The sequence below is a fragment of the Taudactylus pleione genome, unplaced genomic scaffold, assembly GCF_031769625.1.
Source record: "Taudactylus pleione unplaced genomic scaffold, aTauple2 ptg000209l, whole genome shotgun sequence".
In the NCBI taxonomy this organism is placed as follows: domain Eukaryota; kingdom Metazoa; phylum Chordata; class Amphibia; order Anura; family Myobatrachidae; genus Taudactylus; species Taudactylus pleione.
The window spans coordinates 2,796,671-2,816,604 of NW_028284611.1; the positions used below are offsets into that span (position 1 = coordinate 2,796,671).

General features: G+C 43.7%; 1 pseudogene across 1 annotated transcript in view; it reads right to left on the reverse strand.

Annotated features, from left to right (window-relative positions):
• The window catches only part of LOC148517817 (RING finger protein 112-like), a 199,526-nt pseudogene that overhangs the window by 77,449 nt on the left and 102,143 nt on the right, over nucleotides 1–19,934 (reverse strand). The window contains exons 8-10 of the transcript XR_015879254.1: nucleotides 19,718–19,841; nucleotides 7,670–7,800; nucleotides 2,991–3,044 (exon numbers count right to left, since the gene is read on the reverse strand). The product of XR_015879254.1 is annotated as an RING finger protein 112-like (transcript). The remainder of the gene's footprint in view (nucleotides 1–2,990; nucleotides 3,045–7,669; nucleotides 7,801–19,717; nucleotides 19,842–19,934) is intronic.

Below are 19,934 nucleotides of genomic sequence, written 5' to 3' on the forward strand. Positions count from 1 at the left end.
ATTGGGATAACTCACTGGACAAGCTGCTTCAGCAACAACCTTCTGGTAGAGGGGCCATCTCTCTAGTTTATAAGACATTCCAGATTCCCATGGACCGTTCCAAATTTCATAAAGGTCTCATAGTCTGGTCATCCCAAATTCCGGGTCTACAAGTAGAGGATTTACTCAAAGCTCACCTTGGGTCGTACAGGTCATTGTCCTCTGTAATGTACATGGAGATGTTTCTGAACATACTGTACTCAATAGAACATATCTCTCAACACACAGGTGGTTTAAGTTTGATCTTTGCACTTGTGTTTTAAGTGTGGCATGCCTTAGCAGATCTGCTGAATCATCTTTGGGCATGTCCTACGATACACCAATTCTGGGTACACATTTGCACATATTCTGTGGAATATCTAACTAATTATCTACCCCTAACACCAAAATGGGAGCTTTTTTGCATCATTTCACAGAACCTATGTATAACTAGAGTGAGGACCAAGATGAAGATAAGGACAATGTAGTGGGAGGGGTATGTTGTCCTTTGAGAGAGGCCAAACAAGGAAGAGAGGGTGAGAAGTTTGAAGGCAACAGGGTTAGTGGCGTCATTAGTTGGATATAGAAGTCACATAGGAAGAGGAGTGAGTTCAGAGAAGTGAATACAGTATATCAGAGTATATATATATATATATATATATGTATATATATATAATTATTGCAGCTCCATTACCTCCTGTATTTTCTTTTCTCTCTCTTCATGTGACTTGGATATCTGTAGAGACAACATTATTGTACAAATTACCCGACATGACATCAGCAAGATAAGTAGACTTATGGAATAAAGTGCTGTGTGCTTATGTGTAGTATAATACAACATGTGCTGCAGAGAGCTGGCTGGACACACAGAAGGTGGGGCTGAATGAATGCACAGATGGTGAGGCTGGGTGGATGCTCATAAGGTGGGATCGCTGGATGCACATAAGAAGGGCTGGCTGTCAACACATAATGAGGGCTGGCTGAACACACACAGAAGAGGGGCTGGCTGGACGCACAGAAGGTGGGGCTGGCTGGACATACATTACATATGGGGCATGGCTTGATGCACAAAAGGGGGGCTGGCTGGATGCACAGCAAGTGGGGTTGGCTGCAAGCACAGCAGGTGGGGCTGGCTGGATGCACAGAGATTGGGGTTGGCTGGTCATACATATGGGGGCCTGGCTGGATGCCCAAAAGGGGGGCTGGCTGGTTGCACATAATGGGGGCTGGCTGGATGTACATAAGGGGGTTTTCTGGATGCACATAAGGGGGGCTGGCTGGATCCACATAAGGGGGTTTACCTGGAAACACATAAGAAGGGCTTGTAAATGCAGAGTTCTGTCGGCCTCTCACATTGCAGGAGGCATCTGAGAAATATCCAGTGCTCCCTGGACACCCAATGGCATTCCTTTTAACCCAACATTACATCAGTTTAGTTAGCAGATGTTTATCTCCAAATGATTGGGATAACTCACTGGACAAGCTGCTTCAGCAACAACCTTCTGGTAGAGGGGCCATCTCTCTAGTTTATAAGACACTACAGATTCCCTTGGACCATTCCAAATTTTATAAAGGTCTCATAGTCTGGTCATCCCAAATTCCGGGTCTACAAGTAGAGGATTTACTCAAAGCTCACCTTAGGTCGTACAGGTCATTGTCCGCTGTAATGTACATGGAGATGTTCCTGAACATACTGTACTCCATAGAATATATCTCTCACCACACAGGTGGTTTAAGATTGACCTTCTCACTTTGCACTTGTGATTTAAATGTGGCGCGCCTAGTTGAGGCGAGTAATTTAATTTCCTTCATAACTTTTAAAACAGATAACTGTAATTTATTGATCCTTTGTATTCATTGATATTCTATTCTATTTTCAACCTTTAAGAATAGTGACTATTGATTGTCATTCTATGTTTTTATTATATGCTTATTATTGTACAGGTAACACTCATTGCTTAAATACAAATATAAAAAAAAGAAAGGGAGAGGTCATAGGTACAGGAGGAGATAGTAGTAGATATGGCAGTAGATTCAAGGGCAGAAGTGAGCGCATGCTTACAGATGGAGACAGCCTGGTCAGGGCAGGAGATGATCGAGATGGGGAAGAAAAGTGAGACCAAGATGAAGGAGAAACTGGAGTGATAAATCATGTTGATGTCCTGTCTAGAAAGAGAAGACTTAGGAGGGGTAGAGGTATGGGAATAGCTGCAGTAGAGGAGGTGGCCATAGAGAGCGAGGTGGGCGTTTTTGTATTCAGCGACTGCACAGAGCTGAGTGAGGTCCAAGTTGAAAATGAGACCACTGTTGTTGGAGGGGTAAGTAGTTCATCAAGAGAGTCCAAAAAAGGAGAAGAGGGGGAGAAGTTTGGAGGCAGCAGGGTTAGTGGTGTCATTAGTTGGATAGAGAAGTTACCTACGATAAAGGGTGAGTTCAGAGAAGTGTATACAGTATATCAGTGTATATATACATTATTGCAACTCCATTACCTCCTCTAATTTCTTTCTTTCTTCTTCAAGTGACTTGGACATCTGGAGAGACAACCATATTGTACAAATTACCAAACATGACATCAGCAAGATAAGTAGACTTGTGAAGTAAGGTGCTGTGTACTTATGTGTAGTATAAAACAACATGTGCTGCAGAGGGCTGGCTGGACACACAGATGGTGGAGCTGGATAGATGCACAGGAGGTGGGGCTGGCTGGATGCACAGGAGGTGGGGCTGGCTGGATGCACAGAAGATGGGGCACACTTATATTTCTGAAGCCATTCACCACTACCTCCCCCAGAAGTTATCTACCTGTCAATCACATTGTGGAAAAATCATCTCTGCAATCGTCATCTCATACCCATTGCTGTTTGTGTACTGTATGTTGGCGCATATGCAGTAGCCAAAAATGACTCCACTGAAACTAACATCTACACTGTGTGCACCTGTAAATCAGGTCCAATATTCTATCACATTATTACCTCCATAGGGGAACCAAAGCCGTAATTTTTATTATTCAGCGCAATGCAAAAAGCCTGGAAAACAAAAAAAGACAGGATTATAAAACTCAGTATCATAGGCCCCTGTACATTACTCATTAGACCTCTTGCTATAATGTTCATGCAATGATTCTTACAAAAAAAAAATTCACAGTGGGCAGGCTTCCTGGGACCTGTAGTCATACTGTAAAGAACAATATTTTTCACACAATTATCCCCCACATCCACTGTGACCAGAGATGCAGTAAAAATGTTGATCCTCAGGAGGTGGGAGCCCAATTTATTTTGATGTCCTCACTTTGTAAGGATTGCCAGCCCTGGGCTGACCAGTTTGAGGCTGGGTTACATTATGTCAGGGGATCCCCATGCTGTGTGTCTTCCTGCTATAGTATAATCTCCCTGTCTGGTTGAGTTCCGTGCTGGTTATAGGAAAACAGGGGAAACCCCACACAGGTTTCCCCCCTATTTTTATTGACGAGACCAGGCTGAAAGGTCCAGGACTAGTTATGGATTTGAGGTGGTTCCTACACTGATTTTTTTTAAATCTTCAAATACTTTCAACCCTAAGAATCCTGCATGGATTATAGTGATCTGCAGTGGTGTCACAAGGGGGTGCGGGCAGTACGGGCCACAGCTGGGTGTCACCTGCTGAAGGGTGACACCAAGGTGCAGACTCCCCCTCAGTGACAAAAGCCGGGAGCTGCACTGCAGCACTGGGCTCCTGAGACGGAAAGGGAGCCGGCACTGCAAACAGGGCAGTCCATACCTCCAGCACCCCCATTCCCCAGTATTAACCACGTGGGTTCTCCCCCTACCCATGAGGCCATGCACCCTACCTGTGATACCACACTCCCTTTCCGTAGGTGCACAACTCCACCATATGCACAGCTTCCCTCCCTGCACCAGGTCACACTGAGCGATCTGTGCAGTGCTTCTTTTTTTGCATTTGTTTGTAGTCATGTTTCGTGTGCCAAAGCCAACTGACATCGAAGCCATTGTTGAAATGGACAACAAAATCAAATGTTAGTAAATGTGTGATTTGTACCATCCAACATAATGTCGATTCAGACAATTTAAATAGACTTTGAATTGACCTTTAGTAAATACAGTATACCCCTTAGTGTGATTTTTATCACCTGTAGAGGATAGGGTGAGAGGGGCTATGCATTAAAAATCTACCAGAAGTCTGAGGTCTGTGTAGTTCTAATAAGCAGGGGTGCTGGGAGGGGGAGGAGGAGCAGGTACTGATTATCTAGGCCCAGGCCTGCTGATTGGGCCCGCGGGGGTCAGGTTTGTTGCTCCCCACCCCTTTCCTGCAGCACCTAGACCACACTGCAGTGAGTACAGGGAGACTGTTGCTGCTGCCACCAAGCAAAGCAGCAGTCTATTCTGCCAGATAGGAAGGGGGAGAGCAATCGCACTGATTGCGCCACTCCCTGGATCTGCCCCTGGCTGAATGGCAAAATGGCATACCCTAGTGTACACACTGACCACCGGTGTGTGCGTCTGACTCTGTATACAAAAGGATATAAAGGCTTTTTTTCACACACAGTTTCGTTATTCGTCATTTGCAACTTTGTATGTGTTTAAAATAGAGAAGTGAAAAGAGCTCGGTTTTCTGAAAACCAAACCCACCTGAATTACCCATTCCGAGTGGGTCCGAACCAGGACTTGGATCTCCCCACCATTTTTGAATTCCAAAACAAGACAAAACATCTTCCCAGGGCTGGATTTCGCACATTTTGGATTCTATATAATCCATTCCCCGCCCATGGTGATTCGGGCTCCATTTCACACATGACTACCAGAGAAAGCTGTGCTGCTGAGCTCATTTAGGGCCTGATTCAGACCTGGATGCTAAGCTGCGTTCGCATGCAGCCGTCGGGGGGCCAGACATGCAAATCCTGTGATTGCACGGCATGGCTTAAGGACACCCTCTATGTCTTAACGTGCCCCGGCTGTGCGATCACAAGCAGGTCAAATGCCGCCCCCTTTCCTTCACCTCCCCTGAGATCAAAGGCTTGGGTTGACCGGATTGGGTTGATAATGCTTTGGCCGGTGAAGGGTCCCCTGGCTGTGCATTACACTACGGCCGGTGCTGGTTTCAAAATAGGGGAACCCCTACGCATATTTTTCTCCCTATTTTTAAACCAAGGACAGGCTCAGCAGCCCAGTGCTGGTTCCTAAAATACGGGGTGACCCTACTGTTTTAACCCTTTAATTCAACCCTTTAATTCAGTTATACACACACAAGCAGCCTTCACATATCTCGCTGATATGTGCGGGCTGCTTGTTTGAGAGTGTTCGGCTGTGGTCAGACACTTGCAACTCGGGAGAGAAATCTCAATAACATACACCATCGGAAAACACGATCTGAACTAAACATGATTCTTGGTAAATTTGAGTTTATCAGAAGCCTAAAAATACTCGAGTTTCAGCAATGCAAATCGAGTTTCTAATCGGTAACACTTGATCAGGCTCGATTCTTAGTACATTTACCCCTTAGGGTCGAATTCAATGAGAGGCAAAAAATCGTGACCAGCGAAAAGCATTTTCTGCCGCAATCTGTTTATCTCATTTGCCTGTTTGGATGCAAAGTTTTCATGTACTTTCACAATGCGCGCTCCTGCTTTTCACTCTATTCATTTACAAAACAGGCGTAAACACAGATGTGCGAATGGCGAAACTAGCGAAAAGGACAGCACATTTTTGTGAATTCGGCCTGTACCCCATAAAAAGCCTGACACCAAAAATCAATATATAAGTGTATTATTAGCCCTAATAAAAGTCATTTGGGTTGTTAAATTGAGTCAAATGGCTGTTATATACATACTTGCATAAGTGTGGAAAAATTATATAAAGCAATTTATTTTGCAAAAAAAATATTGCCGTCATTAAATTGAGGGTACATTAAAATGGGGGCTAGCATATTTTTGTGTCAATAAAGTGCATTTAAAAAAAATAAAAAATAAAAATACACCTGCTGCAGCCATCTGCAATCCTAAAAACACCTGCCCCATCCATACAGCCCCCCAAAGTACTGACCCAGTACTTTATGCCCAATTTCAAACACTTTTTAAATTTTCACCACAAACATGACATGTCTTTTTTAGGGGGAATTAGGATCATTTACATTTTTTTTGCCCAATTAGTCATTAGGGGGTTGTCCTAAGGGTTTTGAACCAAGGGCCCGATTCAGACCTTCTCGCTAGGAAATGCTCACCCACAACCAGACGATTTTTGCATTGTGTGCATACGTACTCATCACAGTGCGCGTACCAGTGCGAGAGATCAGGAAGCGTTCGCTTGCTGTGCATAGACTGCCCAGCAGAGTGAGTGACAGGGTAAGCCATTTGTTAGTGGTTACAGGGGAGGGCTGCTAGAAACAGGGAAATGGAGGTGCGAACGCAGGCGTGCCTGAGTGTCTCAACGCCGTTTCAGGGGTGTGCATAATTAACATGCAACGTCACAACGTCACAGTACACGTCACCTGATGTATTTTACACTGAAGTGCTCGCAGTGCTTGCGGTAGGTTATGGTCCGCCACAAGCACTGCGATCGCATCCGATGGTACCCGATGTACCGATGGTTGCATACACTTACTGGAGATGATGTCCGCAAGTGAGCATCTTAAGACAGGCTGGTGGGCACAGAGAGATCGCACGCCAAGACATAATGGGCGTGCATATGCCTTGCAGTGCAATCGCCTGCCCTGCTGCATTTGCATACGCATCGGGCGAGCGAATGCATCTAGCGAGCGGGTCTGAATCAAGTCCCAAGTCCCCACATTTTTAGTCCAAAATAGGGATTTTGCACATCTTTTCTTCAGCCTCTGGGTGATGAAAATTTTTCTCCTATTTCTGCCTATGGAGTTTTCACACCTGCAAAAATGTCCGTGAATTGAATAGCGGGGGTATGTGGCGAAATCCTCGCACCGGAAAATGCTTTTTGCAGATCTCAACTTTTCACCTCTAATTGAATCAGGGCCCTTAGGGCCTGATTCAGAGTCGCTCGTAAGCGGCCACTCGTTCGTTCCGAGCGATTTTCGCACAACTGCGCATGCGTACGGGTCGTAACACGCATGTGCGAACCAGTCAGTGCGGCTGAAATTCATATGCTCGCAAAATAGTGAATGCCTGATAATTTGAGTGACAGAATCAGGCGTATGTGGGTGGTAACAGGGGAAGGTGCTTGAAAACGGGGAGTGGAGATCCGATCGCAGGCGTGCTTAAAGGTCAAAACGGGCGTTTTATGGGTGTGCATATTTAAAACAGCAGCATCATTGACCACGTCACTGGGTTTTTTTTAAGCCAGAACTGCTCGCAAAATTGTGGTAGCAAAAACCAACCACAAGAATAGCGAGCAGTTCATACCCTGTTCGATGTACTCGATTAATCTAATAAATAGCGGACATGACGTAGGATGCGAGCGGCCAGGGGGCGTAGTTTCCCAAAAAACGACCGCAAGTTTTGTACACTCGTTCAGACCTAGAGCCGTGAACAGACCGCAAACAGCGAACGGTTCATTTGAATAGCCACCCCTATTTTCAGGACGAGCGAGCGCTAATTGCGTCCGGCTCTGAATCAGGCCCAATATTCCCTGAACACTCTCTTATATTGGACTGTAATCACTCAGCATCTATCATTACTGTAAGGACAGACCTTTAGATTTTCCCCCAATTGGGCACAGGTTATTTGGCTCCCACTGGTGTCAGTTTTATGGCATTGCCACATTTCTCCCATTATGTCAGATATGTAGGTTGTAAGATGGCTCCTGAAATCTTCATCCATATCTGGGAAGAAAGAAACATGATGATTGGTTGGAGAGACAGAAGACGAAGGCCTCACACAAACGGTCACTAATACAAATGACCTAAATACTTATCATCATGTACTACGGACATATATATATGCTATAGACTGTAAGCTCACCTCTATGCCCAGACTGTTTGTTTTTCCTATTGTAACCCCCCTTTAACCACTATAGCATACATGACTACTTTTGAAAAAGCATTTCAGGGAGATTTTGAAAGCAACATCTAGATGTAAATAAGCCCCAGAGCAGTCAGTAAGATCTACTTGATGATAAAAACACACTTTAAAAAAAAGCATGTAGCCATAGGGATCATTGTGCCTTATAACCAATGCAGGGAAATGATAATAATGATCCCATTTGAATATATATATATTTATATATATATATATATATATATATATATATATATATACACACATACAAATAACAGTGGCACTCACAGGACTTGTAAAGAAGACTCCAGACTCCCAAGGTCAAGTTCAACGTTTCAGTCAAACGACTTTTATCAAGAACCTGTTATTTGTATGTATATCTTTGATCCATTGGGACCATCAGAGGGCACCAAGGTATGTACAGTGTATTCATTTGTGGAGTGCCGGCGTTATTTTGATATTTATATATATAGTCAGAAATCCACTCCCAGACTTGGGGTGCAGACTTGCACTCGCCATTCCCAGGAATGGGGTGCAAGTGGCCTGTGACCACATTGCTCAAATAAATAAAATCAGAAAACTCAGCACTCACCATGTTTAAAGACTCACAATAATGTATAAATAAATAATGGGGTTTTGGTTCATGGATTGATCAATGCATTTAAGCCTGCAGCCCATATCACAGGACCCCACTTCTCTGCAGGTCCTACACTATCCGTCACACTGATGGAAACCTGGTAGCTGCTATCACAGAGTTTAAACTGAAAAAATGTTACCTGGTTTAAAGCTCACCTGCCAGCTACTGGCTTTTAAAGGCAAGGCAGTCACCAAACATAGCTTCTATCATGCTACCAAAAAGGCAGCTGACACAGGTTATTATAAACGAGTTTGCACATACAGTATATATATATATATATATATATATAGTGCTCGAAGTGTGCCGGTATACACCGGTATTGTATACTGACACTTCCAGCACTGACCTGCTGAGAGACATACAGTATGGAAAAGGCGCCGCCACTGCCTTCTCCATATGCCGGGCACCTGCTGAGATTGTGTTACCAGTGGGTGCCCTTGGTCTCCCTCCCTGCTGCCGGAGGATGGAGCTCAGTCCTGAGCTCTGCCTCCCGCAGTGGGTGTTGGGAAAGACGTCATGACGTATCTCCCTCTCCCACAGTACTACAGAGTGAGGAGCTGGCAGATGGCGTCAGGCGCAGGAGCGGGACTTCAGGTAAGTATGTTTGTGTCTGTCTGTCTGTCTGTGTGTGTTTATGTGTAAGGGGCTCTACTACAAGGGGCATAATTACTACTGTTGGCACTACTACAAGGGGCACTATTACTACTGTGGGCACTAATATTATGGGCACTACTACAACTGTGGGCACTACTACTACTGTGGACACTACTACAAGGGGCACTATTACTACTACTATGGACACTATGACTACTATGGGCACTCATACTATGGACACTACTACAAGGGGCACTACAACTACAAGGGGCACTACTACTGTGGGCACTACTACTACAAGGGACACTACTGCTAAAGTGGGTATTACTACTACTGTGGGCACTACTACAAGGGGCACTATTATTGTGTCCAATGTATTGGGGGTACTTTTATTCTTGTGGGCAATTAATAGGGGGCACTATTACTCTTGTGGGCAATGAATAGGGGGCACTACTACTGTGGGCATTGCACAGGGGGCAAGACTTCTGTGTACAATGTATAAGAGCACTTCTACTGTGGTCATTGCATAAAGGGCACAACTACTGTGAGCATTGCATAAAGGTCACTACTACTATGGGCACTGTATAGGGGGCACTACTATTGTGTGGCATAATGTGTATTGCTGGGTACACTTGTTCCCACCAAAGACTCCTTTGGTCCATCCCTAACACATGCACTTGCTGATCCAAGACACCAAACCCACATACTGCATTGCCACACACAAGCAGTTATCTGAGTCTGTACAGAGAAGGAGCCCATGACCGATTTACGGTCACATGACGCGGAAGTAAACACAATGAAGAACGAAGACGGAGCCAGAGCCGGAGGACAGAACAGCCGACTAGCCTACAGCAGGACACGCAAACAAGGGGACAGGAGGAGGAGGGATCCGGCCACAGCAAGTGGCGTGAGGCAGGTGAGGCATCTGCAGTGGAGGAGTTAGCCAGGTTGAGACCATTGGAGGTTGATACCAGCTCTCCCTTCCTCAGGCAGAGAGGTGACAGGTCCCATACGCCACAGCACTGAGCGCCCTCTTTCACTAGAGGACACTCGTGTCCAGACGAACACCATACATCTCAGTCCAGACACCCAGCCCCTCAGCCCGAGTGGTTCTCCTTCTACCTGATCTTGAAGTCAACCCAGGCATCATTATCTACTTATACAGGAACTATACTTACACAGGTAACAGCAGGACGCCGTATGTCACCCCAGACAGATTATTGCCCACTATCCAATCCCATATACATTTTGGACAGCAAGTGATCCATCAGCCCAAACACCAGTCCCACATATTCCTCCAGAACAGTCCCCCAGGGAGGATCAGCAGAGAACAATTTTCAAATCATCTTTATGCATATCTTTATATATATTTACAATTACACTCACAGCCCAATATTATTCCATTACCACTGTCATTCATCCATTTTCTTATATAGGGATTGTGCACCGAGTATACTGAGATTTGTCATTTATTACTAAGGAGGGCCAGACACCCCACTAACTCAGCAGCACATTTCGTCATAGAGTAGCAGCCCCAGTGCACAGTGTCAACTTTGTATCATAATAATAATGTGTATATGGCTACTATGGTGTGATACACTACACTGATGAAAAAGGGGCGCGTCATAAGGACACGCACTCTATTAAAGTGGCCACGCCTCCTTTTTGAGCACGCACATAAATGCAACCTTAGATTTTCCATACCCTACTTCAAAATTCCCACTTTGACCACTGTATGTGTGTGTATATGTAAATAGTACATAATACATACATACATATATATATATATATATATATATATGACAAAAGAATCTGCACGCACTGTCCATTAGTATAGTGAAAATTAAGGTGCCAGGTCCAGGTAAGTAATATAGAAAAAAAATCCACTCAATGTGGAATATAGACCAGAACACTAAAGTACAAATAGTTCATTTAATGTCCATGATATAGCAGGGGAAACAAGCCATCCATATAATAAGACACAAAAAGGGACATCAGTACTTATCATTGCCAACAAGAGAAGCTTCATGATGTCCACATTACCATGACGTGCAGGGAAAGCACAGACAGCTGTTTCATTAGTACTTCATCAAGAGCCCACTACACAATAGCAAACCCAGCAAGTTAAATACCCCCTTAAAACAAACAATTACATTCACCTGTGTGTAACACCTGGCATGCACCATGGCATATCCCCCAGTGCACATGAAACTCCCGCCACACGGGTCGCACACCAGCACCATCACGCCATGCCACAAAACCTTGCAGCACATGGAACAGAAGTGATGTGCCCAACCGCACGGAAGACCTAAGAGTTCTAGTGCGCCGGAAGAACAATAACGGTGATGCCACAAACAACACCACATGACACAGCCACCGGACTCTCCTAGGCAACATCTCTCCACAGGAAGTGAAGCAGCATTGCCCAGTAACCAAAGTAAATACACAAAATCACAAAAATTACATATCAAGACTCAAACAGATAATCATCACAAACATAATTTATCGCATAGAGAATTTAACGCTAGGTTACGCATATGTAGAATATTAATGGAATTAAGCTTTCTGAAATAAGAGTCACGACTAACATCTATATAACAATAATACCCATTAACCTATAACAATATAACAATGAGCCCAGCTGTGAACCTACATGTTCCAATATAAATGGAACCTTCGCTATGGAAATATGTTAACTTCAATTTTGCAAGAAACAATGTAAAGATGAAACACAATCTAATAAATTTTGTAACAACACAGAGTCAAATGTGTGCAGGCTAGTTTGTAAAGTCCAACAACTCTACTATTTATCCCAAAGAAGGGGAAAAGGAAAATTCCTTATTCAGGCCATGAGGACTCATGGTACCTAGAAGATGAATCCATTTACACTCCTTCTGCAACAATAGTTTATGTCTATCACCTCCCCTCCTTAATGGTGGCACATGGTCTATTGGCATGAAGACAAAATCTTTGATGGTGTGACCACTTGTAACAAAATGCTTAGCCACTGGTGGTGTTATAGATTCAAGTTTCACACTCGCTTTTTTAATGGATGATCTGTGCATGGAAATTCTTTCCTTTACCATTCTAATTATCTTGCCAACATAGTATTTGTTGCAAGGACAAAGAATAATGTAAATTATAAACTTAGTTTCACAATTCATCCGATATTTCAGATGGAATACTGTGCCCTTCATAGGGTGTGTAAATGAAGGACCTGTCTTCATGTACTGACAATTTGCACAACCAGTACATTTAAAGGCTCCTTTAGTTAGTGGATTTAAGCCAACTCATTGAGGTAGAAGAAGTACAAATAGTGTTATATCAGAAAACACTATTTGGTCCTTTTAATTAGAGCTCCTTTTATAACAAAAAAGTGGTGTGTTTTGACAATATTCCCGAAGTGTCGGTCAGTTTGCATTATGTGCCAGTGTCTGAGGATGGCTTGTTTGATACCCCTAGATGCAATTGAATAAGTGCTCAAAAAAAACAGCCTTTCATTTTCATTAATACTGTGTTGTTTAGGTATAAGTAAATCTCCTATATTCAACTTTTTGCATCTTTGTATGGCATTGCTCACTTCTTTGTGATCATATCCTCTATCAAGGAATTTTGTCCCATAGGATCTAATGCTTTTGACAATCTCTTCTGGTCCGATGTAATTCTAGCCACTCTAATTAGTTGTGAGAAGGGAAGGCCTCTCTTGAGAGGTTGGGGATGGAAACTAGTTGCCAGCAGAAGAGTGTTTTTATCCATAGGTTTTGTGAGAGTTCAGTATAAAAATGATCTTTGTATTTTCTAATGTGCACATCAAGATAATCAATCACTTCTGGACTATAAACATAAGAAAAACAAATAGAACCTAGCAATACATTCAAGCTATCTACAAACTCTTTGAGTATCATCTCGCCACCAGTCCACAACAAGAAAAGGTAGTCTATGAACCGAACGTAAAATTTAATAAATTGAGAGTATCTGGAATTACCCATAATATGTTTGTTCTTAAAATGGTACATATAAAGGTTTGCATATGCCAGGGCCATATTTGACCCCATATCGGTCCCCTTTAACTGGATATACAAGGCGTTAGAAAACAAAAAAATATTTTATGTAAAATCACCTCCATTAGCAATAGAAGAAACTCTAAAGGTAGACCATCATAAAGTGGACTGGTGAAGAGAGTCTCTTGTACAGCATGCATCCCCTCTGTGCATCCTATATTTGTATACAAGCTTGTGACATCTATTGTCACCAGTAGGCAATAATTTAAAGGAATAGTAACTTTCATTAATTTGCTCAAGAAGTCTGTTGTATCACGAATATAGTAAGGTGTTTACATACTATCGGTTGTAAATAGAAATCGATATATTGGGACAGACTTTGTCCCAGAGAACCCCTTGAAGAAATTATGGGCCTACCTGGTGGATTGGTCAATGACTTATGAAGTATATATAGTAAAGGTACTTTTGGACAGTCTTATATGAGAAACTTAGCAGTATGTTCATCAATCCAATGATTACCTAATCCTAATTGAATAATGGAATCAATTTCATTTTTGAAGTTGTCTGTAGGATCAAATCTAAACTGTTTGTAATGAAGTATCTGATAATTGATGCATGACCTCTCTTATATAATCTTCCCGATTAAGAACCACAACACCCCTGCCTTTAGTGGCGGGCGTATTATAATTGTAGGATTATTGTGAAGAGAGAAAATATCCTCTATTTCATCTTTAGTTGTATTAGAAAACCTAATTTTAGATTTCTGCACAAGGGGTAATGTATCATCCTTGACACGCCTAATGAATGTTTCTTTTGAGGCATTATTCAGGGGCAAACGCAGGATATTTAAAGGGGGTTTCCGAATCACCAATCTCTTTTTTTGTTAATAAACATTATATATATATATATATATATATATATACATACAGTCAACAATTCCGGCACTCAATGATGAGGAGAAACAAGAAGTCTCTTGGTGATGCCCTGGGGATGGCCCTTGGTTGGAATTTTTTTGGGTGCCTTGCTTCTCGGACGTGAGCCCCTTAATATTAGGGACGCCAGTATAGAGGAACCTTGACGATTGGCCTGGTGCTTATTCATATATTTGCAAATATGTGTAACCAATACCTCTAAATCTCTATTATCATGTAGGATTTAAGTATTGTTTTTGCTGCAGTGTGCTGGAGGGCAAATCTCTCTTTTTTTCTGTGTTCAGTGTAAACCCCGCCCTTTACAAGCACCTGTGTTATGCAATTAAGCTGATCTGAGCAACTACCATTTTTCTTTGTAAATTTGGAGAGGCATGAAGGCAGTCAGCATTAGGAGGAGGTGCTGATGCTTATAGTGCCATGTGGAGGTTTTTTTTGGGTAGCTCCAAGGTAAGTTAGCTCTCAGCTTACATATGTACTGTTATCATGCAGTACATCAATTGTAATTATATGACCCAGAGTGGGTGCTACCATTATGTAGCAATAATTATTTTGGGGTGAGCGTTTGGGAGTGGGGCCCCCGGGGGGGTTCTGACTGGGCCTTTCTCATGGCATCACCACTTAATTCACATAGAATACTTTCATCACTTTTCTATTTGTTTGTACATTTATATATGTCATTTTAATTCTTTATCATTTCATTAACACATTGATTTATCTTTACACATCTTTTCTACATACTTCACTATCACCTTTTTCCCTTTTTCGTGTGATGCCCTGGGGATGGCCCTTGGTTGGAATTTTTTTGGGGTGCCTTGCTTCGGACGTGAGCCCCTTAATATTAGGGACGCCAGTATAGAGGAGCCTTGACGATTGGCCTGGTGCTTATTCATATATTTGCAAATATGTGTAACCAATACCTCTAAATCTCTATTATCATGTAGGATTTAAGTATTGTTTTTGCTGCAGTGTGCTGGGGGCAAATCTCTCTTTTTTTCTGTGTTCAGTGTAAACCCCGCCCTTTACAAGCACCTGTATTATGCAATTAAGCTGATCTGAGCAACTACCATTTTTCTTTGTAATGATTGATACTGCGTCAGACAGATCTCTACTGAATCTCACTTGGGAGTTTTGTGGGAGTGTTATGAGTGTTTATTAATGCTCCATGCTATTCTGATTTGTGCATACAGGGTAGGGAAGCCTGTGTCTCCTGGATCTCTTCCTCCTAGCATGGGGCTGGTGCAATTGCTGATACTAATATTGACAGGTTGCAGTTATAAATGGAAAATCAGTGGGCATTCCAGCTTCCTGCATGCAGTAGCAAGGACCCCTGAAATAACTGTATGCAATCTTGCATTAGCATAAAGTAGTCAATCTGGCTTCAGCAACTTCACACAAAAACAACCCCTTTGTGTTTGTAATCACCTGTTATTTCCCCTTGTATCAGACAAGGTTTCAAAAGTCAGCCCTTGTTAGATACTGTATCACTCGGAGCATCAGTCCTTAATTTCAAAAGTTGAGTGAAGAAGCAATGTCAGAGCAGGGGAAGTGCTATGATCCTGGCTGTTGGGATGCCAGCACTCAGAATAACAGAGCCATAATCCCGACCACTGACATCGTGACAGTAAGTATTACAGTTAGGCACTAGGGGGTGGTTAGGTTTAGAGTAAGGGGTTAGAGTTAGACACTAGGAGGAGGATTAGAATTAGGCACTAGGAGGGAGGATTAGAGTTCAGCACATTAGAATTAGGTACTAGGGTGAGGATTAGAATTAGGCACTAGGGGGGAGGATTAGAGTTAGGCACTAGGGGGGAGGATTAGAGTTAGGCACATTAGAATTAGGCACTAGGGGGGAGGATTAGAATTAGGCACTAGGGGGAGGATTAGAGTTAGGCACATTAGAATTAGGTACTAGGGGGAGGATTAGAGTTAGGCACTAGGGGGAGGATTAGAGTTAGGCACATTAGAATTAGGCACTAGGGGGGAGGATTAGAGTTAGGCACTAGGGGGAGGATTAGAATTAGGTACTAGGGGAGGATTAGAATTAGGCACTAGGGGGGATGATTAGAGTTAGACACTAGGGGGATGGTTAGGTTTAGACTAAGGGGTTACAGATAGAAACTAGGGGGAAAGATTAGAGTTAGGCACTAGGGAGGAGGATTAGTTAGGCACTAGGGGGGGAGGATTAGAATTAGGCACTAGGGGGTGGTTAGGTTTAGAGTAACGGGTGAGAGTTAGAGACTAGGGGGAAATATTAGAGTTAGGCACTAGGGGGAGGATTAGAGTTTGACACTAGGAGGGCGGATTAGAATTAGGCACTAGGAGGGATGATTAGCGTTAGACACTAGGAGGGAGGATTAGAGTTAGACACTACAAGGGCAGATTAGATTTAGGCACTAAGAGAGAGGATTAGAGTTAGCCAATAGGGGGAAGTATTAGAGTTAGGCACTAGGGGGAGGATTAGAGTTAGGTACTAGGGGGGATGATTAGAGTTAGGCACTAGGGGGATGGTTAGGTTTAGAGTAAGGGATTTGAGTTAGAGACTAGGGGGAAAGATTACAGTTAGGCACTAGGGGAGGATTAGAGTTCGGTACTAGGGGGGAGGATTAGAGTTAGGCACTAGGGGGAGGATTAGAATTAGGCACTAGGGGGTAGTTAGGTTTAGAGTAATGGGTTAGAGTTAGAGACTAGGGGGACATTTTAGAGTTAGGCACTAGGGGGAGGATTAGAGTTAGGTACTAGGGGGGAGGATTAGAGTTAGGCACTAGGGGGAGGATTAGAATTAGGCACTAGGGGGAGGATTAGAATTAGGTACTAGTGGGGAGGATTAGAATTAGGTACTAGTGGGGAGGATTAGAATTAGGCACTAGGAGGGAGGATTATAATTAGGCACTAGGGGGAGGATTAGAATTAGGCACTAGGGGGATGGTTAGGTTTAGAGTAAGGGGTTAGAGTTAGAGACTAGGGGGAAGGAATAGAGTTAGGCACTAGGGGGAGGATTAGAGTTAGGTACTAGGGGGGAGGATTAGAGTTAGGCACTAGGAGGAGGATTAGAATTAGGTACTAGGGGGGAGGATTAGTGTTATGCACTAGGGAGGATTAGGTTTAGAGTAAGGGGTTAGCGTTATGCACTAGGGGGAGGATTAGAGTTAGGCACTAGGGGGAGGATTAGAATTAGGCACTAGGGGGAGGATTAGAATTAGGTACTAGTGGGGAGGATTAGAATTAGGCACTAGGAGGGAGGATTATAATTAGGCACTAGGGGGAGGATTAGAATTAGGCACTAGAGGGGATGGTTAGGTTTAGAGTAAGGGGTTAGAGTTAGAGACTAGGGGGAAGGAATAGAGTTAGGCACTAGGGGGAGGATTAGAGTTAGGTACTAGGGGGAGGTTTAGAGTTACGCACTAGGAGAAGGATTAGAATTAGGCACTAGGGGGGAGGATTAGTGTTATGCACTAGGAGAAGGATTAGGTTTAGAGTAAGGGGTTAGCATTATGCACTAGGGGGGAGGATTAGAGTTAGGCACTAAGGGGAGGATTAGTGTTTGGCACTAGGAGGAGTGTTAGAGTTAGGCACTAGGGGGAGCGATGGTGTTAGGCACTAGGGGGAGCATTAGGGTTAGGCACTAGATGGAATGTTGGGGCTATTCACTAGAGGGAGCATTGGGGTTAGGCACTAGAGGGAGGGTTAGAGCTAAGCACTAGGGCAGGGGGTCCTCAAGGCAGACTAACAGTCCAGATTTTAAGGATAGTCATAGTTGAGAACAGGTGACTTAATTAGTACCTTAGTTATTTTGATTTAACCGTATCTGGTTAAGCATGGATATCACTAAAACCAGGACTGTTAGTGTGCCTTGAGGATTGAGGTTGGGAATCAGGGCCTGATTCAGAGCCGGACGCTCTGAATGAGCGCCCGCTCTGAATCAGGGCGTTTTTTTTTTTTTTTTGGGAGCATCCTCCTGGACGCTCGCATAGCTGTTGGTTACCACCCACAGCTTATGCGAGCATCCATGATGAAGGTCGCGATGGTCAAGACCATCGGGTTTGCGACGAGACCCTGCAGTAGGGTCACATTGACCGCAAGCCCTGGAGTGATTTTGGCTCTATCAGAGCCAAAATCACTCCCACTGACATCACTAGTGATGTCAGTGGGGCCGGACCCAGACGGTAGGTGTTCCCATGAGAACGCCTCCGTCTGGCAGCCACGCCCCCGGCATGCCCACCAAAGGGAGCATGCTGTCAGTCACCATCGACAGCACGCCCCCTTTGGTGCGAGACCTGGAGCGACAGAGAGCCCGTCGCTAGCTGGGTCTTGCGCATTCGCACGACGGAGCTCCCTCCGTCATGCGCATGCGCAGTAGGGCACCATCGAACCGCTTGCGAGTGCTCAGCGCTCGCGAGCGGGTCTGAATCAGGCCCTCAGTGCACTAGGGGGAGGATTAGAATTAGGCACTAGGGGGGAGGATTAGAGTTCTGGACTAAGGGGAGTATGAAGGTTAGGGTTAGAGTTAGGCACTAGGGGGTGGATTAAAGTTAGGCACTAGGGGGAGGATTAGAGTTAGGCACTAGGATGAGTGTTTGGGTTAGGCATTAGTTGAGGGTTAGGATTAGGCACTAGGAGAAGAGTTAGGTTAAGCACTAATGGGAGGATTAGTGTTAGGCACTAGGGGGAGGGTTAGGCCCTTGAGGACGGGTTAGGGTTAGGCACTAGGAGGATGGTTAGCCACTTGAAGGAGTATTAAAGTTAGTCACTAGAAGGAGGGTTAGTGTGAGGCACTAAGGGGAGGGTTAGACACTAGGAGGAGGTTTAGGCACTTGGGGGAGGGTTAGAATTAGGCACCAGGTGGAGGATTAGAGTTAGGGACTAGGAGGAGGGTTAGGTTTAGGCTCTGGGGAGAGGTTAGATTTGGTCACTAGGGGGAGGTTTAGGGTTAGGCACTTGGACGAGGATTAGAGTTCTGCATTAGGGAGGGTTAGGGTTAGGCGGTGGGGGGGTAGGGTTAGGGTGCGGGGGGAGGCTATGTTTAGTCTGGAGGGAGGTTTAGGGATAGGGGTAAAATTATGGTTAATCTACTTACTGTTAGGTGTTGGCATTGTAATCCAGTCAGGATGGGTGAAATCTTCAGTCAGTGTACGCACATGTACCAGGGGCTATATATACAAGGGAAGTATCTAGCTTTTTTGGATTTTGCCAAATAGATAATAGACTTTAAATGATGTTAGAATTTTTATACTTATTGCTTACTGAGTAGTCTTGTAGCACAATCACATGTTTTGAAAAACTAAACATTACAAAAATGCTAACAACGTAAAACAAAAACTAAGTGATGTGACACAATGAAATACACGTCTATGCGGCAAGATAGTGGATATATATCCAAACAATGATCTACCAGTTACTGTAATGTACATGCATAAGACAGGGAGAAACACTGAGTGATATAAGCAGAGATTTACAACATACCAGTAATTAAATAAGGAAACTACTGGGGGCACTACAAATATCAGAATGCTGCTAAACTAATCAGACCATCTTGCAACAGAAAACTCAATCAGCCAATATTATATTACTACAGCATTACCTGCCAGGGTCCCCTCAGTCGATATAGGGAATTTCTTTCCGGGGTGAGGTAATAGGAATCCACTAACTAATGTTTTGTTAAGAGCCTTCAACACCCGGCCGTGTTTTGAACTGTCATCCAGCATCTGAATGAAAAAATATATATATTAAGAGATAATGTATATAAATCTCTCTCTCCAACATAATCACGACAATTGAAAATGCTAATGCATAAGCTG